General features: G+C 38.6%; 1 pseudogene; it reads left to right on the top strand.

The window, feature by feature from the left end:
* The first annotated feature begins 7,932 nt into the window (after positions 1-7,932).
* The window catches only part of LOC142181812 (GDP-Man:Man(3)GlcNAc(2)-PP-Dol alpha-1,2-mannosyltransferase-like), a 76,220-nt pseudogene continuing 59,842 nt past the window's right edge, over positions 7,933-24,310 (top strand).

The raw sequence follows: 24,310 nt of genomic DNA, 5'->3' as shown, positions 1-24,310 counted from the left end.
TCATGTTTCCCCAGAACGCATCCAAAGGAATTATCCATCACTGATAAATATAAAAACAAAGGCCTACCAGGTTCAGGTGGAACCAGTATAGGAGGTTTTGACAGATAATCTTTGATCCTGTCAAAGGCCTTTTGGCAATCGTCCGTCCATCTGACAGCGGCATTCTTTTTCAACAACTTAAAGATGGGCTCGCACGTGGTTGTGAGCTGAGCAATGAACCTACTGATGTAGTTCAACCTTTCGAGCAAACTCATGACCTCTTTTTTGTTCTTCGGGGGTGGCAGATCTCGAATGGACTTTATCTTAGATGGATCCAATTCGATGCCTCTCCGGCTGACTATAAAACCGAGGAGTTTCCCAGCTGGGACCCCAACTGCACACTTGGCTGGATTAAGCTTAAGGTCATACCTACGAAGCCATTCGAAGAACTTTTTCAAATCACACACGTGATCGACTTGTGTCTTTGATTTTATGATGACATCGTCGACATATACCTCAATCTCTTTGTGCATCATGTCGTGAAAATGGTGGTCATGGCCCTCATATAAGTTTCCCTTGCATTCTTTAAACCGAATGGCATGACCCTATAACAATAGGTACCCCATGGCGTGGTGAAAACGATCTTTTCAGCATCATCCTCATCCATTAGAATTTGGTGGTACCCAGCATAGCAATCCACAAATGATTGGATCTCATGCTTTACGCAATTATCTACAAGAATGTGGATGTTTGGCAAAGGAAAATTATCCTTTGGACTTGCTTTGTTCAGGTCCCTATAGTCGACACAAACTCTAGTTTTTCCATCCTTCTTTAGCATGGGCACGACATTTGCCACCCAGGTGGTGTATCAGACAGCTCTGACCACATTAGCGCTTAGTTGATTCATTATTTCTTCTTTGATTTTGTCGCTCATGTCTGTTTTAAATTTTCGTTGTTTTTGTTGGACTGGTGGAAAACCAGGATACGTAGGAAGCTTATGAACCACCAGATCAGCACTTAAACCCGACATATCATCGTAAGACCAAGCAAATATATCTTTGTATTCAAATAAAAGTTGAATCAAGATATCTCTGGTTTTTTGTTCAGTGTGAATGCTTATCTTCGTTTCTCTAACTTCTTCAGGACTTCCGATATTAATCGTCTCAGTTTCATTGAGGTTTGGATTAGGCTTGTTTTCAAATTGTTCCAACTCTCTTTTTATTTCCTCAACAATCTCATCTTCCTCATATTCAACCTCTTGATGCGTTATTTCGATATTAGACAGCTTTTCAAGAGAGCTGGGCATGAATTCCGCATGCATGTCATGTTATTAAAGCCGACATTAACAAAACTGAAATGAGAATAAAATGACATGAATTAGGAAAAGGAAAAGATAGGAAACTTCATAGGAAACTAAACTGTATTTTATTGAATTCGAAAGGATAGAAGGGTTACATCAAACTAACAATCATCCTGAGATATTTGGATTACAACCCTGAAAGTAACCCAGAATACAAAAAAGGAAGCTGCAAAAGCAGACTACCAAGACTCCTTCCTTGTGGGGAGAGGAGTTGGTTCCCAGTTGGCGAGCATGGTGTCTGGGTCAATTAGTTGCACAAGGGCACGACTAGTGCCTTCACCAGCCTGGATCATATTCACTTCAGAAAACATCTCGCTGAGGTCATGGCAAATTTCATCAATGTTTGCATGCGCCGAGGAACTTTGACCCTCTCGGAGTCGTGGCTTGACAAAAGTGTAGAAAATATGAGGGATAGGCTGTTGCAAGACCCATCCACTCTTTTTGCGGTGTTTGGATTTGTTTTTGTCTGCTTGTGTTGGCCTGAAGCCTAAGCCAAAAGTACCCCGGTTTCCTAATGAAGAAATAGGCTCTGAAATCCCTTGCAATGATGCCCCCAAACCTTTTCCTGGCTCATAACCTTGTCTCATCATAACCGTAGCCACAATTACAGATGTGGCGGAAAGACAAGGATGGAGAATGGGCTTTCCTTCCTCGACATGGTCCACAACAACCACTTCAAAAGCTTGATAGACAATGGACTCAGACCCATCCTTGGCCTCAATACAGGGTATTAATAGGTCTTTATAAACGGAAGACTCGTCTTCTCCGTGAACAATAATTTCTTGCCCGTCATGTTCGAATTTAAGCATCCGGTGTAAGGTGGATGGCACAGCTCGGGCTGTATGGATCCATGGACTTCCAAGAAGAAAGTTATAAGAAGTGACCATGTCCACTACTTGGAAAACAATCTCAAAGTCCACCGGCCCAATCGTCATGGTGAGGTTGATTTCCCCCATGGTGTCTCTCGCTGAGCCATCGAAAGCCCGGATGCGAACATTGTTGGGTCGGATTCTGTCCGTATTGATCTTCATGCTTTGCAAAGTAGAGAGAGGGCATACATCTACACTTGAGCCTCCATCAACCATGACTCTCTTTACATAATGCCCCTCACATTTTACTATCAAGTTCAATGCCCTATTGTGCCCGGCTCCTTCCTCGGGAAGTTCATCATCGGTAAATGAGATTCTGTTTACCTCAAAAAATCTATTGGCCATCTTCTCTAACTGATTCACTGTGGTCTCTTCTGAGATATGTGCCTCGTTCAGGACCTTGATTAGTACACGGGCATGCTCTTTGGAATGTATGAGCAGAGATAGTAGAGAGATTTGGGCAGGAGTCTTTCTTAGCTGGTCAATGATTGAGTAATCCTGAGCTTTCATTTTCTTCAAAAACTCTTCTGCCTCTGCTTCAGCGACTGACTTCTTTATTGGAAATTGGCCTCCTCTGATTTGCTTGGCCTTCATCAACTCTTCTGGAGAATAACACTTCCCCGATCGAGTCAAACCTCCAGTTTACCCCACTTCCTCTATGATTTCCTTTCCTTTGTAGGTCATCACAGTTTTGTTGTAGTTCTAAGGGACAGTTTTCGTGTTTGTCACAGGGGGTTGCATGGCAGGTTTGATTATGATCGGCTCTGTTATGCCATTCGCACCGCCCCAATTCTTCTTTGTGACGGGGTGTCCTCCAAGGACATACAACCTTGGGCTTGGAACATTGGAGCGAACCTCTAACCTCGAAACCTTGGGCACAAATAAAGTTACCTTTTCTGAGTTCGGGACGCCTTTCACAATCAACGGCACATCTCGGCTTGGTCTTACTTCCAGACTTATTCCTTCTTGAATTGCTCCCACTGTCATTTCTGTTTGGCCGACCGGCTTGTATTCCTGATCTCGGTCAATCATTCCCACGAAATGAACATCGTTGTGTTCCGGCAACGGGTTATTAGTCACATTAGGAGGGTCCTCGCCATTCGTTACTACAATTAATTTTTCAGAAATGAGTCTTTCTATGGCTCCTTTCAGAGTCCAACAATCATCGGTGCTATGCCCTGGGGCACCTGAATGATATTCACATCTAGCATTTGCTTGAAATCCATGTGAATTCGGATGCATATGGTGGGGAGAGATGGGTCCAATCACGCCCATTTGCTTCAGCTTCTGGAATAGACTAGAGTATGATTCAGCCAATGGAGTGAATTTTTCTGTCGGCCTCTGCTCTCGACCATAATCCTGCCTGGGACGAGCATTGTAGGGTGCTTGAAAATTTTGTTGCTGAGGTCGAGGGCCCTTTGGAGCTGGTGCCCGTACCTGATGATTGGGAGGCCGAGCATATGATTGAGCATTGAACACCGTACATTGTGGTGGGCCCACAGAGTATTGAGGAATTGGCGGGGGATAGTAATGTTGAGGGTAGCTGGATCGCCCCTGATGAACTTGCACATAAGGGTGTGATGCCCCTCTTTGAACTTCCCTAGATCCCGAGGTCATCATAGAACCTTCATATCTCTTTTTCCTATTTGCAAAACTTCCCGACCCATTTTGGATGGCTTGGGTGGTGGCTTTGAGAGCAGTCTAACTTACAATTCTGCCAGTCTAAGCCATTTTCAACCATTTCCCCTATCTTGATTGCTTCAGGAAAAGGCCTACCCATTGCAGACATCATGTTTTGGAAATAATCTGGCTCTTGAGCCTCCAAAAAGATAGTGATCAACTCATGATTATCCATGGGTGGATTAACTCTGGCCGCTTGCTCCCTCCACTTGATGGCGTACTCCCTAAATCTTTCAGTCGGCTTTTTCTTCATATTGGATAGGGAATTGCGGTCTGGTGCAATATCAATGTTGTATTGGAATTGCTTGACGAAGGCCTGGGCCATGTCATCCCAAACATGCCAGTGAGAGATGTCTTGGTCAATGAACCATTCGGAAGCTACCCCCACAAGGCTTTCCCCAAAGTAAGCCATCAGCAGCTCTTCCTTTCCTCCCGCACCCCTCAGCTGGTTGCAGTACCTTTTCAAGTGGGCGATAGGGTCGCCGTGTCCATCATATTTCTCAAATTTTGGGGTCTTGAACCCTCGTGGCAAATGGATGTGAGGGAACATGCATAGATCACTGAATGAAACACTTTTGTGACCACCTAGTCCCTGTATGTTCTTTATATTTTGTTCAAGACTTTTCATTTTCCTGGCCATCTCATCGGGCTCAATCGTCGTGGTAGGCATTTCATTTTCCACTGGTGATTCGTATCGAGGAGTCTGATTGTATGGAGCCGAGACCCCAAAAGCCATATTCGGAGAATAGTATTGTCCATCATAAGCATGAGATAGTGGCTTATTATTTGGCTTCGTCACAAGAGGTGGTGGCGGGATTGTATATACCAGTGCGCCAGACACGACGAGAGGGGTGTTCTTGACCGATGCGGCTAGAGGTCGCATATTAGAGGTACTGGGGGCAGCATGGAGGCTGTAATTCGGCACATACCCTGATGGTAGAATGGGGTCTCTCGTTGCATGGAGCGGTGGTTGAGTAGCCTGAGGTATGGTGTAAGTTCCCTTTGAGGGACCCTGGGGTGGAGGTCGACCGGAAACCCAAGCTTGATATACATCTGACTGTTGTTGTCTCAATTTTCTTATCTCCTCAGACTCTTGCTCAACTGACTGACCCTGCGGATTGTCACTGACCAACTCGATTTCATCACTGTTATCCATTACTACTGGTCCCTTAGATCTTGTGAAGTAATGATGTGCTGCCAGATTTACCACAAACCAACCACCTTAAACTTACTGGATTAAGAGCCAACAAACGTGTTAGGGTTAGGCATTTTATAGATATGAATTACACATAATATGTCATGCTCCTAACATCGCCACCATTTCTAAAATGATTTTGGAAGGCTTCAATGTTTCATTCCGGCTTATCAGCTTGTTGCTTATTGACACTGTTATTTCCTTCTTCTCTTTTTTTTTCATTTTTTTTTCACTCGCCTTATTTGATCCCTTACTTTAGAGCCATTTAAAATAAAAACTTGATCGAACCTTTTGTGAGTTGACTACGTATCATGTAACCGCATGAATCAGATCATTACGTAGTTCAGTTGTTTTTTTTTTTACAAAACAAACATCTTTTGGTTCATTTTAGAATTTTTCTAAAAAAAAACAAAAATCTTTTCATTGATTTTCAAAATAATTCTTTTTTTTATACAAGACTCAAAAGACAAGAGTTACATAAAGATAAACAAGACCAAGCCTGACTAAAATAGACTTTTTAGGATAAAAGGCAAAACAACAAGACTCAAAACGCCAAAAGACTCTTACAGACTCGAAAACAACAAAAGCATAATGAAAAAGGACTGATAACTAAAAGAAGACTTTGATCTTTGCAGTAGAATCCACCAACATCACTGTAATCAAGGCTCTTGTTCCTGTGCCTGACCCCCAACGTTGAGGTATGTCCTCTCCAAGTCTGCAGATATATGACGAGCAATGTTTAATGATACTTCTGCAAACCGCTCGGGCGTCATTCCCTGGCAACTCCTGCGTGCTCTTGATGTATATGTGGCTACCTCGAGGATCTTTCCTTTAATGTATTCCTGAGCCACATGCAACTCTTGATTTTGCTGACCACGTGTCTCAGCTAGATCCAGCGCATCACGCTCGCAGTCCAAGGCCATATCTTTCTGGCGCCGATTTTCTAGTAACTCCCCCTCCAACCAATTTATCATACTATGGTAGTGATGTCTTTCTACTTCTAACTCCGCGATCTGTCTCTCCTTGCTTGATTCAACTCCCTCTAACTAATCCCTTAAACCTTTGATTAATGGAGCGTAACTCATGAGCTCATGATCACGGACTACCCTGAACTGGGCTTCTCTCTCTTCTTGTTGTTGTGCGGTTGTGACCATGTTCTTCTTTCGAATTTGGGATTTGAGTGCTTGCCTCTCTCGTGCCCACTGAGCTTTCTCTTTCTCAAAAGCATCATACAACAAATCCTTGTCTACTTTAACGATGCTGAGCTCTTCTTGCAGTGCTCCAAAGTCAGATTCATAACCCCTTTTCATCTCTTCCACAACCAGCCCAACTCTGTTTCGAATTTCAGCCTCCCACTCCGCGGTGCTCTTCACGACTGTACCTGGTCTATCTGCGAGAGCATCTTGGTTATAGAACCACTCAAGATAAGAAGGATTCAACTCACCACTTCCTCGATCTGCCACCATGGTGCCACGCTCGAGTATCTTAGTGCCATTCCAAACACGTTGGGCATAAGCTTCACGAATGGGATCCTCTAATGTTGCTTCCCAGATAAAATTTTCCATAGTCTCTACCGAGGGAACTATTTCTTTGTGACCCAGCTGACGTAGAACTCTCATGGGAACATATGGCTGATAACCTCGAAGCCCCATTAAGATCAGAAACGGATGGCAAGATGACTTATAGATGACATATTCCGCGGTGAACCAAGGAATTCCATGTGATCTGATCATCTGTTAAGGAGTGAAGATACTTTCTCCAATCATTGACACTTTCTAGGAAATTGCGGATCTCCGACTCACTCTTCAATCTAGCATTATACTGGCGAACATGATTACCCCAACAAGTACGGTGGTCTACCTGATAAGGACGGCGTAAAAGATGATCCATGAACCACATCTGGAGTAGGAGGTTGCAACCTTCAAAGAAACATTTTCCTTCCCAGCACCTGGTCAAGGCGCGAAAGGTATCTTCTAACACAATTGGAAGAATATAGGAATCATTTCTTTTCATCATCGTTGTGACTATCCCAGATAACCGAATGTTGATCTTCCGATCCTCTCTCGGGAAGACCATACACCCCAAGAAAGCTACAATGAATGCTTTCCGTCCATGGCCTCGCCATGTGTGTTGGTTCTGTTTGTTAATTAGCTTCTTCCCATATTCTGAAAACCCCCTTTCATTCCCGTACCTGTCATACAAGAAATCTAGGTGGACCTGCCCTTGCGCCACATGTGCTATCTCGGTGTGGCTGATCCACATCTGCTCAAGGAACTTGGTAGTAGTAACGTCCCTGGGAGCCAAAAGTCTCTTTGTTCGACTCTTATGCCCCAGGTCGGTATATTCAGCGAATTCCTCCAAGGTAGGAGTCATTTCAAACCCATTGAGACGAAATACATTATTCTTCGGGTCCCAGAAATAAACCAAAGCCTCAATGAGTTCTCGTTTGGGCTCAATCTCCATAATGTTTACCAAGTTTTTCAAATAATCTTTGATCTTTCCTTGCTCAAATCCATCCATGTTGTTCCACCAACGCTTCAATAACCTGGGCACTTTGTCGACAATCTTAAACGGCGAGTGTTCTTCATCTCTCAGCCTCTTGTCAGGTCTCCCACTAACTGAATCCATATCGTACCTATATAAATAAAATTATGAGGTCGGGTCCAAATCTTAACTCAAAGAAATGACACCAAACAGACTTCTGGATAAGACAACGGACAAACTTCATATGATAAGAGGGCTAGACTCTGGAAGGATTACTTAGGTATCTCGCCGAGGAAAAAAAATAGCTGGACAAAGGGCAAATAATAAAAGGCGACGAAGAGGACAAGATGATTATTTTTATGAAAATGGCTCTTCAGCATCTCCAAGAAAAGTACTAATGCAGTCTCGATAAAAACATCTGAATACATGGATAAAAAATAAATAAAAGCTTAAAAATGTAATGTTGACATTGGCAAAAATGGCTGGGAACAAAGGACGACATGACAAAAACAAAATGACTATTTTTACGAAAATAGCCCTTCGACACTTCCGAGGAAGGTTGGAAGGCGGTCCCGGCAAAACGGTCAAAAATAAAAACAAAATGGTAAAAGGTGTTAAAAACGACCAAAGTAATCATTTTGTTTGAAAATAGCCCTTTGGCACTTCCGAGAAAGGTTTTAAGGCAATTTCCGCAAAAATGGTTCTACATTGGGGAAAAAATGGTAAAATATTAGCTATATCTACGAAAACAACCCTTCGATGGCTCCGAAGAAGGCTTCGAGGAAAAACATGTTCAGACGTAAAGACAAAACAATGAAAAAGTAAAAGAGAAAGAAAAAAACAAAAAAAAAAAACTATCGATTTTTTTTATTAAAAGAAAAATATTATGGACACACCGATTTTAAAAACTCTTGCAAAAATGGGGGCCAACCCTGATGAAGGTTTCCTATGTACTCCACTAAAATTGTGAGAATCGAACCTGCGTAGTTCAAACCAAGACAGGACCATTTTTATATTATTTTTTTATTTGGTAAAAATGAATTACCTGTACAAAACTGGGGAATGACTTTTTTTTTTCTTTTTTCTCTCAACTAATTTTCTAAAGCCGGTCAACAAATGCAAGCAAGCCTTCCAAATGATGCAACAAGTAGCACATAAGTGAATATGATGGTCTCAAAAAGGATACCTGTCTTATACAGACTCGACCCCTGTGCCGAGCTTCGCTAAGTCAAGTGCATATGATGCAACAAAATAATCCTACTAGGGATAACCAGTCATGTGGCTTGTTCTTCTATGCTTCAAAAGTCCTAGGGGATGAGGCGTATCTAGACTGGCCATAAAACGAGCGAACAACTCGAGTTGGGAAGGGGTAGCGTACCGGGAGCAATACTTCTCCGGCTTAACTACTGGACCCTCCCCGTTCTTAAATATGGGTGACTAATAATCCTTCACCGGGAGCCCAGGCCCACCGGCTTTATCTCAACAAAGAATGGGGCGCGTATCCGCGATTCCCGAGGTTGTATTCAGAAGACTCAGAGGGGGGTGCGCAAGAAGACAATTTATAAAACAGTTCAACAATATCAAAGCGGTAAAGAGCAAGCAAGTAGAACATTATGCCTAAATAGATCACAGTTATAAACAAAAAATTAATAAAGCCAAATAAAGTCAATGTACAAGCTCGAATTCACGCCGGATGTCCCCAATAGAGTCGCCAGAGCTGTCACACCCCTTTTTTACCCCTCCAAAAGATATGTACAAAATGTAACATGTTATGCTACGAATTTGTGGGTTAAAGAGTTTTTTCAATTAAAGTGATAATTTTGAAATAAGGATTATTTTTGTTATTCAGAGTCGCTACTTGGAATTGATTTGTTGGTGTTCCAAGTCACCTTTTATTTGAATCCCTAGTCAAAGGAAGGTTTGACTCTTTTATTATTGGTCTGCGAAAATAAAGTCCGGATAAGGAATTCTGTAGACCGAGGAGAAGGTGTAAGGCATTCCCCGAGTCCCGTGGTTCTAGCACGGTCGCTTTATTGACTACATTTGGCTTAAATTAATTTTGGATAAACTGTGATTTATATTATTTTTCATATTTTTACCTATCCGCTTTTATCTCTTGATTATTAGAAAAATTAAAGAATATTTTTTAATAAGAAGATGTCATAACCACACTACGCAAGCGAGTGCATGATCGACGAAATTTATTATTTAGTCATAACGGCGCTACGCAAGCGAATCCGCAGTCATGACAAACGATTGTTAGCATGTTATTTACGTTTGGAAAAATTAGTACATTCGAAGAGATTAGTTTTGAAAATAAAATAAAAAATCAACTATCGCGCTACGCAAGCGAATTCGCGATCTTAATAAAAAAAATTATACTAAATTAAGAATTAACTAAAATTAATAAACATGGTATGAGATTATTAAATTAATTTATCGAATATTCAAACATCACGCTACACAAGTGATTCCGTGAGTTAAAGCGCGCCTACTAATTGCCTAGCGTTTAAAAAGGAAATGAGTTAATTAAAAATAGTAGAAAAATCTGATATTATTACTATTTTTCTAGCTTTATAGTTGGGAAAAATTAAGCAAATAAAAGTTGGACCAACTTAATCTATTTTAAAAGAAATGAGCCAACTTCTTGTTAAAAAAAATGGGCCAGCTTGTAAAGAGCTCTTGGGCTGCTGGAATTTATTATTAAAATGGGCCAAAATGGATTTTAATTGGCCCAATGCTATATAGAAGAAAAGGGGGTAATTTTGTTGTTTTTGGTTCAAAAAGGCCCAAAGTTGATACAATCTTGGTTCAAAAAGGCCCAAAGTTACTTAGTTTGCATTTATGACCATTAATTACATAGTCACAATTGTATAAACGCACACTTTACAAAAATAGTCACTTTTGCAAATCTGGAAAAATGGCCAGATTAAAAAAAATTATCATAACATTCCTAGAAGCATATGTTGGCAGTGAAATTTCAGCAACTAAAACGAACTCATGCTATGTGTTATACATCTAAAGTCATTCATGGCATACTTAGATATCACATTCAAAAAACTTGCAACTCAATATTCAAGTATTATGAAGGACTATATTCACATTATCACATGCTTGATACATAACAATAACATACAAGCTCTTTTGTTGTCAAATTATTCATCATATCAAACACATTTAAATGGTGCAGTATGTTCAAGTTGTTCCCATTGCTGAAAATACGTACGTTACGAGTCTTAAAGGATTACATGAATAACAAAAGAATAAACAGTAGTTCAGCAACTAAAGCAGCATAAAAACAACAGCAAAACAGCAGCAAAACCAGCAGCAAATCCGTGTTAAAACAACCCGAAAACTTAGATAGGAAACCCAGAAAAGAACTCTAAAGAGGACTTATACTTTTCTAAAAGTTTGCACTCTAAGATTCACTCCCAAAGCTCACCATTTCAGCTCACTTTTCATATGTTCAACTGCTGATTTTTTTTTTTATGTTTTTGTGTGTTCAAAGCAATTATTCCCTCTCCCTGGAAGTGTGATTGAGTCCCCCTTATATATCAAAATAACCAACTATTTCAAAAAATTAAAAATCAATATTTTTGACAGATTTTCTACAAAATCTGCTCTTAAATTCAAAAGGCCAGACTTTCTGGTTCAAATCTTGTCAAGTATTTCAAACAAAATCTGTTCTCCACTATTCAAAGACAGACTTTTATTCAAACACTGTCCAAAAGTCTACATTTTCTTACCGAACAATTTGACTTTTGAGTATTGTACTCAAAGAGTCTTGAAGCAGTAAATAAACAACCAAACAAGTACCATATACTCTTAAGTATTCTGCACTACCTCACTTTTATTAATACAAAACTATTTTACTACTTCAACAAGTGCAAAAACAGAAAATTGAACATTTCAAATTTCAAAAACTAATGCTAAAATAATTAATAATAGACCAAAATAAAATATGAAAATTAAAAATAAAAATAAAAAATCAGCCATGAAAAAGAATAGGATTTTTACCATTTTACAATTCAAGTGGCCGAAAAAATGGTGGTATGCCAAAAGAGGGTGTTCGGGGAGGTCGCCGGAATTTGGCCGGATTTTGGTCTCCGGATTTTCAGGGTGAAATTGGCATAAATAGCTAGGTCTTGAGGATCTCTATCCATTGGTGTAGGTATTGTGGGGTGGTAGTGGTTGGAGCTTCAAGGATTTGGGCAAAAAAATGACGGAAAAGTTTTCAAGATCTAAGATTCAAGGAGTTTGAGGGATTTTTGAAGGATTTGGTTTGGAGATATGGAAAGAGGAAGTTGTGGAGATTACATGGTGTGAATTTGGAGGTGTTTGGAGGTGGTCCACCGGCGGCGGCGATTTCTGGCCAGCGGCGATGGGCGGAGATGGGGCGGCGTAGAGAGAGTGAAGAGAGAGAGAGAAGAGAGAAGAAGGAGAAGGAAAGAAGAGAGAGGAAATAAGGGGGAAATGGGGCAAATTTTTGGGGATTTTGGGCTTTAAATACCTAGGATGAAGATCAAACTAGGACCGTTGGATTAAATCAAGATGGGTGGATGAGATTGAATCTTGTTACTTAACCAAAACGACGTAGTTTCAAGACCAAACTACGTCGTTTTAAGCTCTTCTTGGCAGCCCCATTTTGGACCGGATTTGGGCTCTTTGGGCTCAAATTTTGGGCCAATTTTGGCACAATTTTAATTAAATTACACTAGCCCAATCCCTACCCCATTTATCAAACAATTACTCAACTCTTAAAACCTATACATACACAAATAAGAACAAATACACACACACACATATATGCACATATATATATATACAAGGCAAAAATTAGGCATTTACATTATCTTCTGCAGATATTTTTTGTCATCTCCCATTGTGGGATGTGGGAAAGAGACTTTTTGATATGCTCTCAGTAGTAATTGATTTCACCACTTCTTGGTGATGTTTGTCCATTCGAGTCTTCGAAATAAAATAGGGAGAGCATTGACAGTACATCTCTTTTTCCCCCAACAAAGGTAGATACTCCCTCAGATTCAATTTACGTGAACACCCATTTGACTGGGCACGGAGTTTAAGAAAAGACAAAAGACTTTTGAACTTGTGTAAAATGAGGCACATATATTTTCTGTGGCTATAAATCATTGCATAAAGGTAAATTATTTTAAAATAAGAAAATGAGTCATTCTTTTTGACACGAACTAAAAAGGAAATATATTCACAAAAATTGAAACGGAAGGAGTATTATATTACTGCAACAAACAAACAAATTGGGCAAAGGTGCCCATAGCATCATGTGCAATCCAACTGGGGTAAAAGTGCTCCCTAAGATACTTCTTTCAAAAAAGTAATAGAAAACTTAGCTGAGTTGTGTGCTCGTAATTTTGATTTCTGGGAATATAAACAAAGTCTACATTATTAAACAAAGTCGATAGCTTGCACGTCTTCACAAGCTGCTTCTATCTCCCATGAGGTAGTGACTTTTTTTTTTTGGATCATATCATTAATACTATTTGCTTTTGATAAAAGCTTCACCTTGTTTCAACTATTTCTGGTTGCACTTTCAATAGCCATTCTTATAGCAAGCACTTTAGCAATCATAACTTTTCCCGAAAACTAAATTGTGACCCATAGGCATGAATCAGTTTTCCAAGGCTATCTAAGGCCGTAACACAAATACTTGCTTGTCTAGCATCTACTTGTAAGCCTGCGTCAATAAATAATAATACGGAAAGCGTCATATTTGTCCCTCCACTATTGAAAATAAGTTACATCTATCCTTTATTTTAGTTTCTTAGTATAACTACACCTACCATCATGCTTTTGGATCATATTTATCCTCCGTTCCTTACATAGTTTGGTCTCATCTTAAAAAGACACATTGCTAGCCCTGATTGGATAAAATAGACCTGCTCCAGTTTAATCAAACCAACGCGACCTATCTATTTCTCCCAAATCAAATTGAAACCCGCGCAATATATTTTTCTTTAAATCTCCCTGCAGACCCAAACAAATTTAAATGATTAATTGGAGTGATATGTTTACATCTAATATAATTGATATTGCATAAACTATAAAGTTTTCCTAAACTAAATTTAGATAGTTTTTCCTTAAAAAGAGCTACGATTATGATATTTAAGTATACATATATTTATGTTCAAGCTTTCTGCATGTTAGAAATATCTAGTTTAGCCTTTATTTGTGAAGGTAAGCCCTTAATTAAGTAGTTCAGCTTTCTAGAGCTTGTGCACGGGGCATTTTGAAAATTTTAGTCGCCATTGACACAACCACAATGTACAAGGCGATGTGTATATGGGATCACATGATAGATAGAATCTTGTAGCCTCTCGGGGAACAAGAGTACTAACACAAGAGTTACCCAGGGTTTAGAAGTGGATTCTCTAGCGACCTTGTATTGACTGCCTGTGTTACGATCTTTCTTTCTTTGGGCGCGGTATTGATTTATTATTTTTTGTTTCATGATATAAGGTATATTATTGCAATAATAGAAAAAACAGTATTTCATTTCATTTGAACATAATCCAGATCTCATGCATCCCAGGGCGATTTGTTACAATTTCAACTACATCCGCCACCCCTAAATAAGAAAATTTCTTTGTTATTCAATTGAAAAATATCACTGTTTAGAGGGTTTTAAAAGTTACATTAATGATATACATATAAGATTTTCAATCTTTGATTATTTTATAATGGAGTGTTGTCCAGCATATTTTTCTGATTGGAAACGGAATCAAAAGACAGAATATTATGTTCTTTTGTGGGTGATATTTACCAAAAGTTTAAGATGTAAAATTAGGTTTTTTTTTTTTTTTTTGGAAGGATAAGAGAAAATGAGTGAGACTTGTCAATCAGCGCCAGCCGCGTGTCTAGGCCAAGGAAGTTGTTAGTACGGCTCGAGTGGGTTTTAATCGAAATAGGACAAATATTTATTTATCCAAACATGACCAGCCATGTATCTTATTTAAGATAGGACCAAGCTATTTAACGGGCATGAGGTAAATATGATCCAAAAGTATGACGTGTTATTAGACTGTGTTCAAAATAGAGAATCAAAAACATAAACTATAAATAATATGAACAAAATAATCCATCAAAATAGAAACGTGAAATTATTCAAGCTCACAAATTTTTTGGGTGTCATTAAATAATTTAATCTTCTCACTATTGTCCAAGATATTTGGACTAATTCCTTCAAGAATCGAATGAAAATTATTTTATAATAATGACAATGCAAATTACAGAACTTCGATAAACTCAAATGGCGTATAAAATCACATACTGGACACTTACATTTTGTCTTTAAAAATGATGCACAAATGCATAAAAGAGAAGGGAGAGTTTTCACATTTTTTATGGTGAAAAATGAGGCCAAACCTTTAAATTTATAGCCAACAAGTTGGAGTTGAAAGGGTATGAAGATACTGTCACGACTAAAAATTTCACCAAAAGTCGTGATGACATCTAATCTCCAAGACTAGGTAAGCCAATCACACAATAATATAAAAATAGCGAAACAAGATGTAACAAGTCTGAATTTAACATAACCAGCGAAATAAAACTCCAACAATGCTAATATAGAGGTACATTAGTCAAACTTCCAAAACCAGGTAGTACAGAGTCATGAGCTCTAAACTGAATACATAACGAGTCTCAAAAGTACAATACTGTTTGAAAGTAATACAATAGTATGAAAAAAGAAAAGGGGACTCCAAGGGTCTGCGGTATCCATGCAACACTACCTTGAATCCTCTCGAACAATCAAAGCTCACTCCCGAGATCTGCTGCTACCAATACCCGATCTGCATAAAATATGCAGAAGTATAGTATGAGTATGAGACAGAATATACTCAGTAAGTATCAAGACTAATCTCGGTGAATTGGTGACGAGGTTCAAGTCATGTTACACTCACTAGTCAAAAACCTTGCAATATAGAAAATAACTGGCAACAAGATTATAATGAGATGAAGTACCATCAACTCAACAAAACAAGAGTTATCAGCTCATCACAGGTAAATCAATTTTTGACAAAAGAATTATCAGTCAATAACTAGAGGCATATAGTAACATGTTAAAAGCAACATGAAATCATGTAAAATGCATGATAAAGTATAAAGAATTCACTTGCATGATCAAGAATACTACCCTTATACTCCTGAAATGATCCGAACAATCATTTTGCATATTTTAGCCTTGTTCCCCTATTTGACATTTTCCGTATCTGTATTTGATATTTGGTGATTTTCGGGGATGATTGGGATTTGTTTGGGAAGATTTTGGAGTGAATCGAGATACTAAGTCTCATTTTGGAAGCTTAAGTTGCAACAGTTGACTAAGATTTGACTTTTGTGCAAACGACCTCGGATTCATATTTGATGGTTCCAATAGGTTGTTATAGTGATTTTGGACTTAGGTGTATGCCCGTAATTGTATTTGGAGGTTCCTATGTTGATTTGGCTCTAATTATCAAAAGTTAAAAAGTTAAAAGTTTGGAAAGTTCATAAGTTTGCACGAAATTGTTTAGCTGACTGTACAGCTTTGTCGGTTCTTGTGCTCACCTAGCGATGGTTAATTCTTCAAGGACCCAATCTTATATTGAGAAGCTGTGGGGAATGCCAGCTCGAATTAGGCGCGTGTATCCTCCTTGTGATACTTCTAGGCTTCAGGTCTGTATTCTTAACTCTCTTGGTGTTAATATAACCCCTGTTCCTCCTCATGACGCCTAAAGTTTTTATGCTTTCCCTCTTTTTTGTAGATTTTATTAAATTAATAAGTTGTGGTTAATAATTTTACTATTGTGTTGTCCTTCATTTTTGCATTAATGAAGTATATGACGAAAGTAGGACTGAGTGTAACTTTCAGACAAATTTCTCCTCAGAATCCTTATTTGGACTTTCATGACTCGTGATTTTATTGAAAATTGAGGGAAATGACATTATTGTATTCCTTTTTTAGAAGGTCTTATTAATTCTTCTGTTGAGTCTGGGATGGATGGTAAGCAATTGCATTTTTGCATGGCAGATATAAACAAAAAACTTGACACTGCTCTTGACATGCGCTTCCACTGGAAAAGTCAATGAAGCCTCCGAAGATAGTATCTGTGGCTCAGTTCCGTCCAAAGAAAGTAGGCATTTTCGTGTGGTCCTTGTAGAAATCAAGGTACCCATACTTTTGCTGGTGTTTCAAGGTATATTGCAATAATGAACTCTTGTAAAACTTGGTTTTTCTGTGAGTTAGGCACACCCTCTCCAACTTGAGACATTTGCAGTTGCCATCAAGAAGTTAGACCAAGATCTGCCAAGGCCGATTATCCAATTAGTGGGTAGTTGTAGGAATGAAGCAGATGAGAAAAGGTTGCAAAATCTAAAGGACCTAGCTATTAAACTGAATGTGGATGATCATGTTGAGTTCCATAAGAATGTCATGTACAGGTTAGTGGTACAACTCCATTTTGTTTGTCTGAAATTCTTAAACTCCAAGGTATGATTTTACTGAATTTTTAGGTCCACAACTTTTCTTTAATTGCTTGTAGTTATTCATTAGGGATGGGCTTTTTATTGCCTTGGCTAGCCCCCCTGCGGGCCCAACCCAGGAAAAAATTAAGAAAAAAGAGGAAATGTTTTTTTTAAAAATAAATAAATATTGCACTCGAAAAAGCTCGTTCTCGCTTACGGAAAGTAGAAACCGAAGCCGAGCAGTTTTGAGTGAATGGATACTCTGAAATAGAACGAGAAAAATTCAATTTGATTAATTCAACTTATAAGACTTTGGAACAATTAGAAAATTACAAAAATGAAACGATTCAGTTTGAACAGTGTTTGACTCAAAAGATATTAAAACCTTTTTGAACAAATCAATCAAAGAAGAAAGGGTAAATCATAGTTGAGAATAATAATCTCTAGAAAGGGTGATAGATAAAGAGAGGATAGGTCACGAGGTTTCTTTTTATTCGTAAATAGTAATGTCTCCAGAGTTCAGAATGCCCGTTACAAGATTATTGTCCTCTTTTTATACTAAGAGAGAAACTCTTCTAAACTGTAAAAGATAAAATACAAGGAATATTCGAAGGAATATTCCTAATGTCCCCTAATGGCCATACATTATTACAAAAGTCGTCCAGTCTCTGGTTTGTCTCAGAGTCGTCTCCCTCAGGACGTCAATTCAAGGAGGCTCCGTCAATCGTCGTACTCGTCGTTGGTCATGGTCGGTCAAATTTGGACCCATACAGTTAGTCCCTCCACTTGTCGGGGTAGCAACTGGGTGCGTCCTCGATGAGTGGACACCATGCGTTCCTATGGAGAAATTTGAGCCGTTGAAACGTTATAGAGTGGCCAATGAGGGAAGGTCAGCGTGCTTAGCAAGGCACCAGGTAATATGCTTTACCAGAAAATGATGTCATCTTCACATGCGTCATCATCACGCATGTTTTCGAGACAGGAGTTTGTGGCTTGATGTTTCGATTTTAGCGCTACTTTGTGACTCTCCGCTTCGATTCTAGCGTCACCCAACCCTATTGTCACACCTCCTTTTTACTATCCCGGAAGGGTGTATAAGGGAGTTTTTCCAATTAAAGGACAATCGAAACAGGGATTATTTTTATTTAAAAATTCAGAGTCGCCACTTGGGAATATTTTATGGTGTCCCAAGTCACCGGTTCAAATCCCGATCGAGGAAAAGATTGACTCTGTTTTACAGTCCGCGAACACAGAAATTCGGGTAAGGAATTCTGTTAACCCGGGAGAAGGTAGTAAGCATTCCCGAGTTCCGTGGTTCTAGCACGGTCGCTCAACTATATTATTGACTTAATTATCTAATTTAGTCACATGTTTTAAAACCTATGTGCACTTTTTAATACTTTAAAACCGCATTTATTCAAATTTTAAAGAAGATTGAACATCATTTTAAAACACGTCTTTGGATCACGCCACATGAAATGCACCCGCAGTCCTAAGCATATTTTATTCAACGTTGTTGAGAATTGAAATTGGTCACATGAAATTGCATACCCGAGTTTAGGAAGGTAACATTATTAAAGTAACGCACCTAAAGCAACTATACATTTGCAGCTTTGCGAGGACCGTGGTAATTTTGCTAAACGGCGCGCCTCGAATTCTAAAGATAAAACAGAACTTAATTAAAACGAGGACTATGCAATTGTCATTTTTGTTTGGTATGATGCATCTTGATTCTAATTTAAAAGGGTTCTCAAATTACATTTGGAGGGCCATTCACTATTTATTATCTACTATGGTTCACCCCTAATCTACTTTGAAAAGAAAACCAATTAATTAGATAAAAGAAAGAAAATTAGAGAACCTCTATTCGTCCGAAATAAAATATCAATCTACTGGCTAATTAGAAAAACATTGAATTAAGGGAATATTTAATTCAAGAATCTAATTCACAACTGCTTTCAAACTTGACCTAACGAGCCTACTTAGCCTTCCAATTTCCAATTATCCCATTTCCTACCTACTTAGCCTTCCAATTTTAATCATCTTATCCCGTCATGAATAACACAACTCAGCATTATACAATCAGGTAAGCATGCTTGATTCAGCTTTTACTAATTTTAACATGACTCTGAACCTTAGCTTCACTAATGGGCATGTTTACAAGGCAGAATATGAGTGAATCGATACAAGCCAATATTTAGCAATTCACTGAAATTAAATGGTTACTCAAGCTAAGACAACTGGTCTACAGTATAAGCTAAACAAGAATCTACAACCCAAAGCATTACACTAAACCTTTATACAAAACCTTAATAAATCTTTTAACTAGCACCCACTTAGATTCGTTAAAAGAAAACTAAGTAAATGGAATCCATAGTTCATACATCAATACAAATGCGAACTTACTACTGCAGACTACTCTTCACGCACGAATTCAGAAAACCTAACTGACATTTGTAATTCAAAGCCTAACTACGTAATATTGAAACAACAAGAGAAACATGGGAGGTCAAATTCAAATGCAGCTTCTATTCAACCAGAATTTCATTAGAATTACATGTCCAGCAGTCGTACTGTACTTATAAGCTAAAGAAAAGTACCTGAAATTCGAATACAACACGGAAAATAAGGAAGCAGCAGCAGGACAGTAGCAATAACAGTGATCAGCAAAAGAAACCACCAGGTAAACCAGTTTTAAACTAGGAAACGAAGTGCAACACTCACGAGAACGCGGCCAGAACTTTAAAAACTAAACTTTCTAAAATACCAAACTCAAATCATCTCAGCCTAGATAGCCCGGAAACTATTTCAGAAATTGAAAACTTTAGAAATCAAATCAAAGCTCAATGGAACAGTAGCCAATTTTTTAGCAGTTTCAGTTTTTTTTTTTGAGTCCTTCCCTATTCCCTTAGGTCTGTCCCTTCTCTTAAGTTGGTTTCTCTCTCAGAAAGTTTTTCTTCCTAACCTCCTCAGCCCTCCCTTGTCTCTGTGTGTGTCTATCCTTGTGTGTCTATTTAAAGACTAGAGCCAACTCCCTTTTTGTTCAAATTGTTTTTCCTTTCCAGCTTGTATATTCCCTTACCATGTGTATCCCTTAGCCTTTTAATCACCCCCCATGTTCTTTTGATTTCCAGCTCTTAAAAGGGTCCTTAAACGAGTGTAGTTTCCACTATCAATGCCCTTTTCTATTTTTTAATTCATTCCACTAACCTAGTGCTTTTAATTAATTCATTAATGCAATTTCTACCCTACCACTACTTCCTAAGTTAGGTAAACAATCTCCTTTTATTGAATAATTCCCAGACTAACCCTTTAAGTTCATAATTATTCAATTAGAATCTCTGAAAGTTATAAACATTTACAGAACTGCTTGGCAACAAAACCAAAGGGCATCAGTTTCTAAAACCTAAATAGGTTTAGCATTGAAACAGAGTAAAAAATAACCCTTCATATGAACAATCTGAACTGACATTAACAAGAAACGAAAATTGAAGAGCCTATTTGAGATTCGACCTTTGACACATTTAACATAATCATCTTAACAAGGAATCAAAACATCACGAGGATACTAATATGTTGCCTATTAGAATAATATAAACCTAAATTGAAAATTGACAACCTATCGATTCAAAGGAAAATCCATGAACTTTAAGCAACTATTCACAGAATCTGTAAAACAAACCTACAATCAGAAATCAAAACAAACAGGACCAAATAAATTTAAAAGGAAAATTGAAATTAACAGAAATAAATATGAATAAATAAACTAACCTAAAGCAAAGAAATTGGGTTCGAAGCTAGTCGTAACTTTACTCAGAAAAATTGACCAATCAAAAACACATGTAGAAGAGAAGGAGAAGAGGCAGTGGTGAAATGGATTTAAAGAGGAACAGAAAACAATAAAGGGAACTCACCGGCTAGACTTGAAATTGCTCTTGATACTTCGATTCACCCGAAACTGATGTTACTCATTTGTTCTTTGTCAAGAACAAATGAGTAACATCAGTTTTGTAGTGAATCGACCTTCTCATCATATAAAACTAGAGGCTTGACTCGATGCATGTCATCAGGTTCAATGGAAATTGATTTTGAACTTTTAGGGTTAAAACTTGGATTTAAAATTCGACGAGTCTTGGTTAGATTCAAAGGAAACTAATGATGGATTTGGTAAGAGGGGCTCGGGGTGGTTCTATGGTGTAAAGATGAGAGTGATTGGATAGGCTAGGGTTTTTGACTGAACTTCGATTGAAGATTCGAGGCTCTTGGCTATGATTCGAAGAGAGGTGTTTGGATATTTGGAATGGGGAGGTCGAGGGGGTTCTGGGGTGTATTTCTAGGGTTGTTTGGCCACCGTCCGCCGCCGTGAGCGATTTTCGGCGGGCGGAAGGCGGTGGTGTGTGGTGGTATATGTTTTGGTCTCTGAAGAGACGAGTGGTGGGGGGTGTTTGGCATATTAAAATGAAGAATTAACCGGGGCCGTTGGATTAGAGGAGATCGACGGTCCAGATCGGTTAGGAAAGGAAAACGTGGTCGTTTGGAGTTCTATCGGGCGGTCTGGGTATGGGAATGGGTCGGGTTGTGGGGAAGGCTTGGGATCGTTTGATCAAAGGAGATCAACGGTCCTGATCAAAGCATGTCCAAACGACGTCGTTTGGTTCTGGTAGGGGCTGGACCAGTTGGGCTTTGGTTTTGGATAATCGTTTGGACTTCTTGAATTAAACTAAATTTGGCCCATTTCCGACTTCCTTTTCTTTTACTTAATTCTTTTCCTTTTCTTTTCTTCCCTTTTTTTCAAAAATTAAAACTAAAATCCTAAATTAAATTATAAAAGCCCAAATTAATTTTAAAATACTAATTAACTCTAAATGATAATTATCACGAATAATTACATACTAAATTAAAAGAAAATCACACAATTTGATTAAAAATACAAAAATATGTTATTATTTTTGAACTTTCAATTTTTGTAAAACACCTAATCATTTAATTAATCCGAAAAAATGTAAAAATTAAATCCTAAATGTAGATACTATATTTTTTGTATTTTCAATGCGTTAATAAAATTAAACATGCAAACAATCAGGAAAATTGCACAGTAATTCCTAGAATAATGCATAATTAAAGAAAAAGACCTAATTTTGAGAATTCTTTTGGAATAATTCATGTGAGGCAAAAATCATGTGCTCACAGCTGCCCCTCTTTGCCCGGAAACATGAAGAGTTTTCGTGCAAAGATAAAGTGAGCGGATACGAGCGATTTTTGCCCGTTTGAAAACTCCGTGGGAAGCATTTTTGAAAGAATTTGACCGAACCTCTACTTCAAAGGTTTCCGACATATCCTTGGCTATAAAGGAATCAAGTCACTGTAGTTTGGGAAGTTTCGGTAGCTGGGACTACCATGAGTTGTGGTTTCACTGTTACTGCTGTTACTGCTGATACTACTTACTGATATCCTTATTACACCATGACAAAAATGAAGAAGCTAGACTAAGCCATAATCTATGCTTTACAGTGATTTATTTTCAAACTTGGTCTTGTGACTGTTGTTGCCTTGTTGATTTATATTTCCCTCAGTTGTTCCTTTGTTGCTGACTCGAATTGTATTCTTGAGGTGCTTTCCCTCTCCTCCAGGTGGGTGCCTGATTGTTGAACCTCAAAACGTCTTCCTTCGACCATTGTTGCCTATCCTCTGTTATATAGGCGGGCTCCTGATTACTCGAACCTGAATTGCTTTTCTCTTCGTTCTCCATTTGGACGCCTGATTACTGAAACTTGAATTGTATTCCCTTGTTCTCCAGGTGGACGCCTGATTGCTGAATCTTCAATTCCTTTTCTTCGTTCTCCAGGTGGACGCCTGATTGCCTGAACTTGAATTGTATCCCCTTGTTCTCCAAGTGGACGCCTGACCACTGAAACTTGAATTGTTGTTCCTCGTTCTCCAGGTGGACGCCTGATTACTAAATCTTCAACTACTTTTCCTCGTTCTTCAGGTGGATGCCTGATTTGCCTGAACTTGAATCGTTTTTCCTTGTTCTCCAGGTGGACGCCTGATTACTAAATCTTCAACTGCTTTTCCTCATTCTCCAGGTGGATGCCTGATTTGCCTGAACTTGAATCGCTTCTTCCCTTCGTTTTCCAAGCGGGTTCCTGATTATTTGAAATTTGAATTGTATTCCATTGTTCTCCAGGTGGGTTCCTGACTGCCGAGTGTATTCCCTGTTCTCCAGACGGGCTCCTGACTTCAAAATGAACAAAGCGAAGAATTTGAAAGCTAAAATTTAAATTGTACTCCCTTGTTCTCCAGGCGGGCTCCTGATTACTGAAACTCGAACCGTTGTTCCTTGTTCTCCAGGTGGACGCCTGATTGCTGATACTCCAACAAAAATAGACAAAACAAAGAAGATTTTCTGGCCAAATTTGGTGGCTGGGCACAAATGTAAGTGTAAAATGGATCACATAACCAAATATCAATAAGAACTTGAAAGCTAGGTCCCATTTTCCAGGAGGGTCCTGAGAACTCTTAATTAAATGACAATTTTAAATCTAAGTTGTGTCTTCTAAAGGTGTGACTTCTACTAAATCTTGTTATCTAAGAGGGTCTTAAACTACTCCCCATTATCCATGAGGGTCCTGAAAACTCCTCATTGAATCCTATCTTAAGCATGCAAACTTTGAAATCGACTTATATTCCTTTGGGGTACACTTATGCTAGATCTTACTTTTTACGATTGTTTCAATTTTTAAACTAGGTCGCATTTTTCAGAAGGGTCCTGAGAATTTCTTATTAAATTGGGGAAAAGGTGGAAAAAGATGGTGTTTTCTGCTGGGGGAAAAAGTTGAGGAAGTAGAAAATCATAATCATTAATATGGGAAAGAAGAGAAGTCAGAATCTTTGTTCTCATGGGGTAATGTCCAAAGTGTATCTCAAACATACAAACTTCGGAGCTCCACTTATGATCCTCTATGGCGCATTTATGCCAAATTCCTCATGGTTATGTTGAATTTTAAACTAGGTCCCATTTTCCAGGAGGGTCCTGAGAATTTTCGCGATCAAATCTGCCTAGTACTTACTCTCCCTACGGATGATTTCCCGAAACAAATGCCATTTTTGCCCCTATTTCAAATCAAAGAAAATTTCGTCAGTTTAAAATGTGGTGGTTCGTTGTGGCATTCTTGCTGGAGCTGGTTTTCTCTTTGCCATTCTTTGCTTCGTCCAACTGCCTTGAACTAATCGAAAAGATTGTTTTGACCTTCTGACTGATCC

This window comes from Nicotiana tabacum, chromosome 6, assembly GCF_000715075.1.
Source record: "Nicotiana tabacum cultivar K326 chromosome 6, ASM71507v2, whole genome shotgun sequence".
Taxonomy (NCBI): domain Eukaryota; kingdom Viridiplantae; phylum Streptophyta; class Magnoliopsida; order Solanales; family Solanaceae; genus Nicotiana; species Nicotiana tabacum.
The sequence above is the reverse complement of the archived record's forward strand: the minus strand, read 5'-3'. Positions and strand labels throughout refer to the sequence as shown.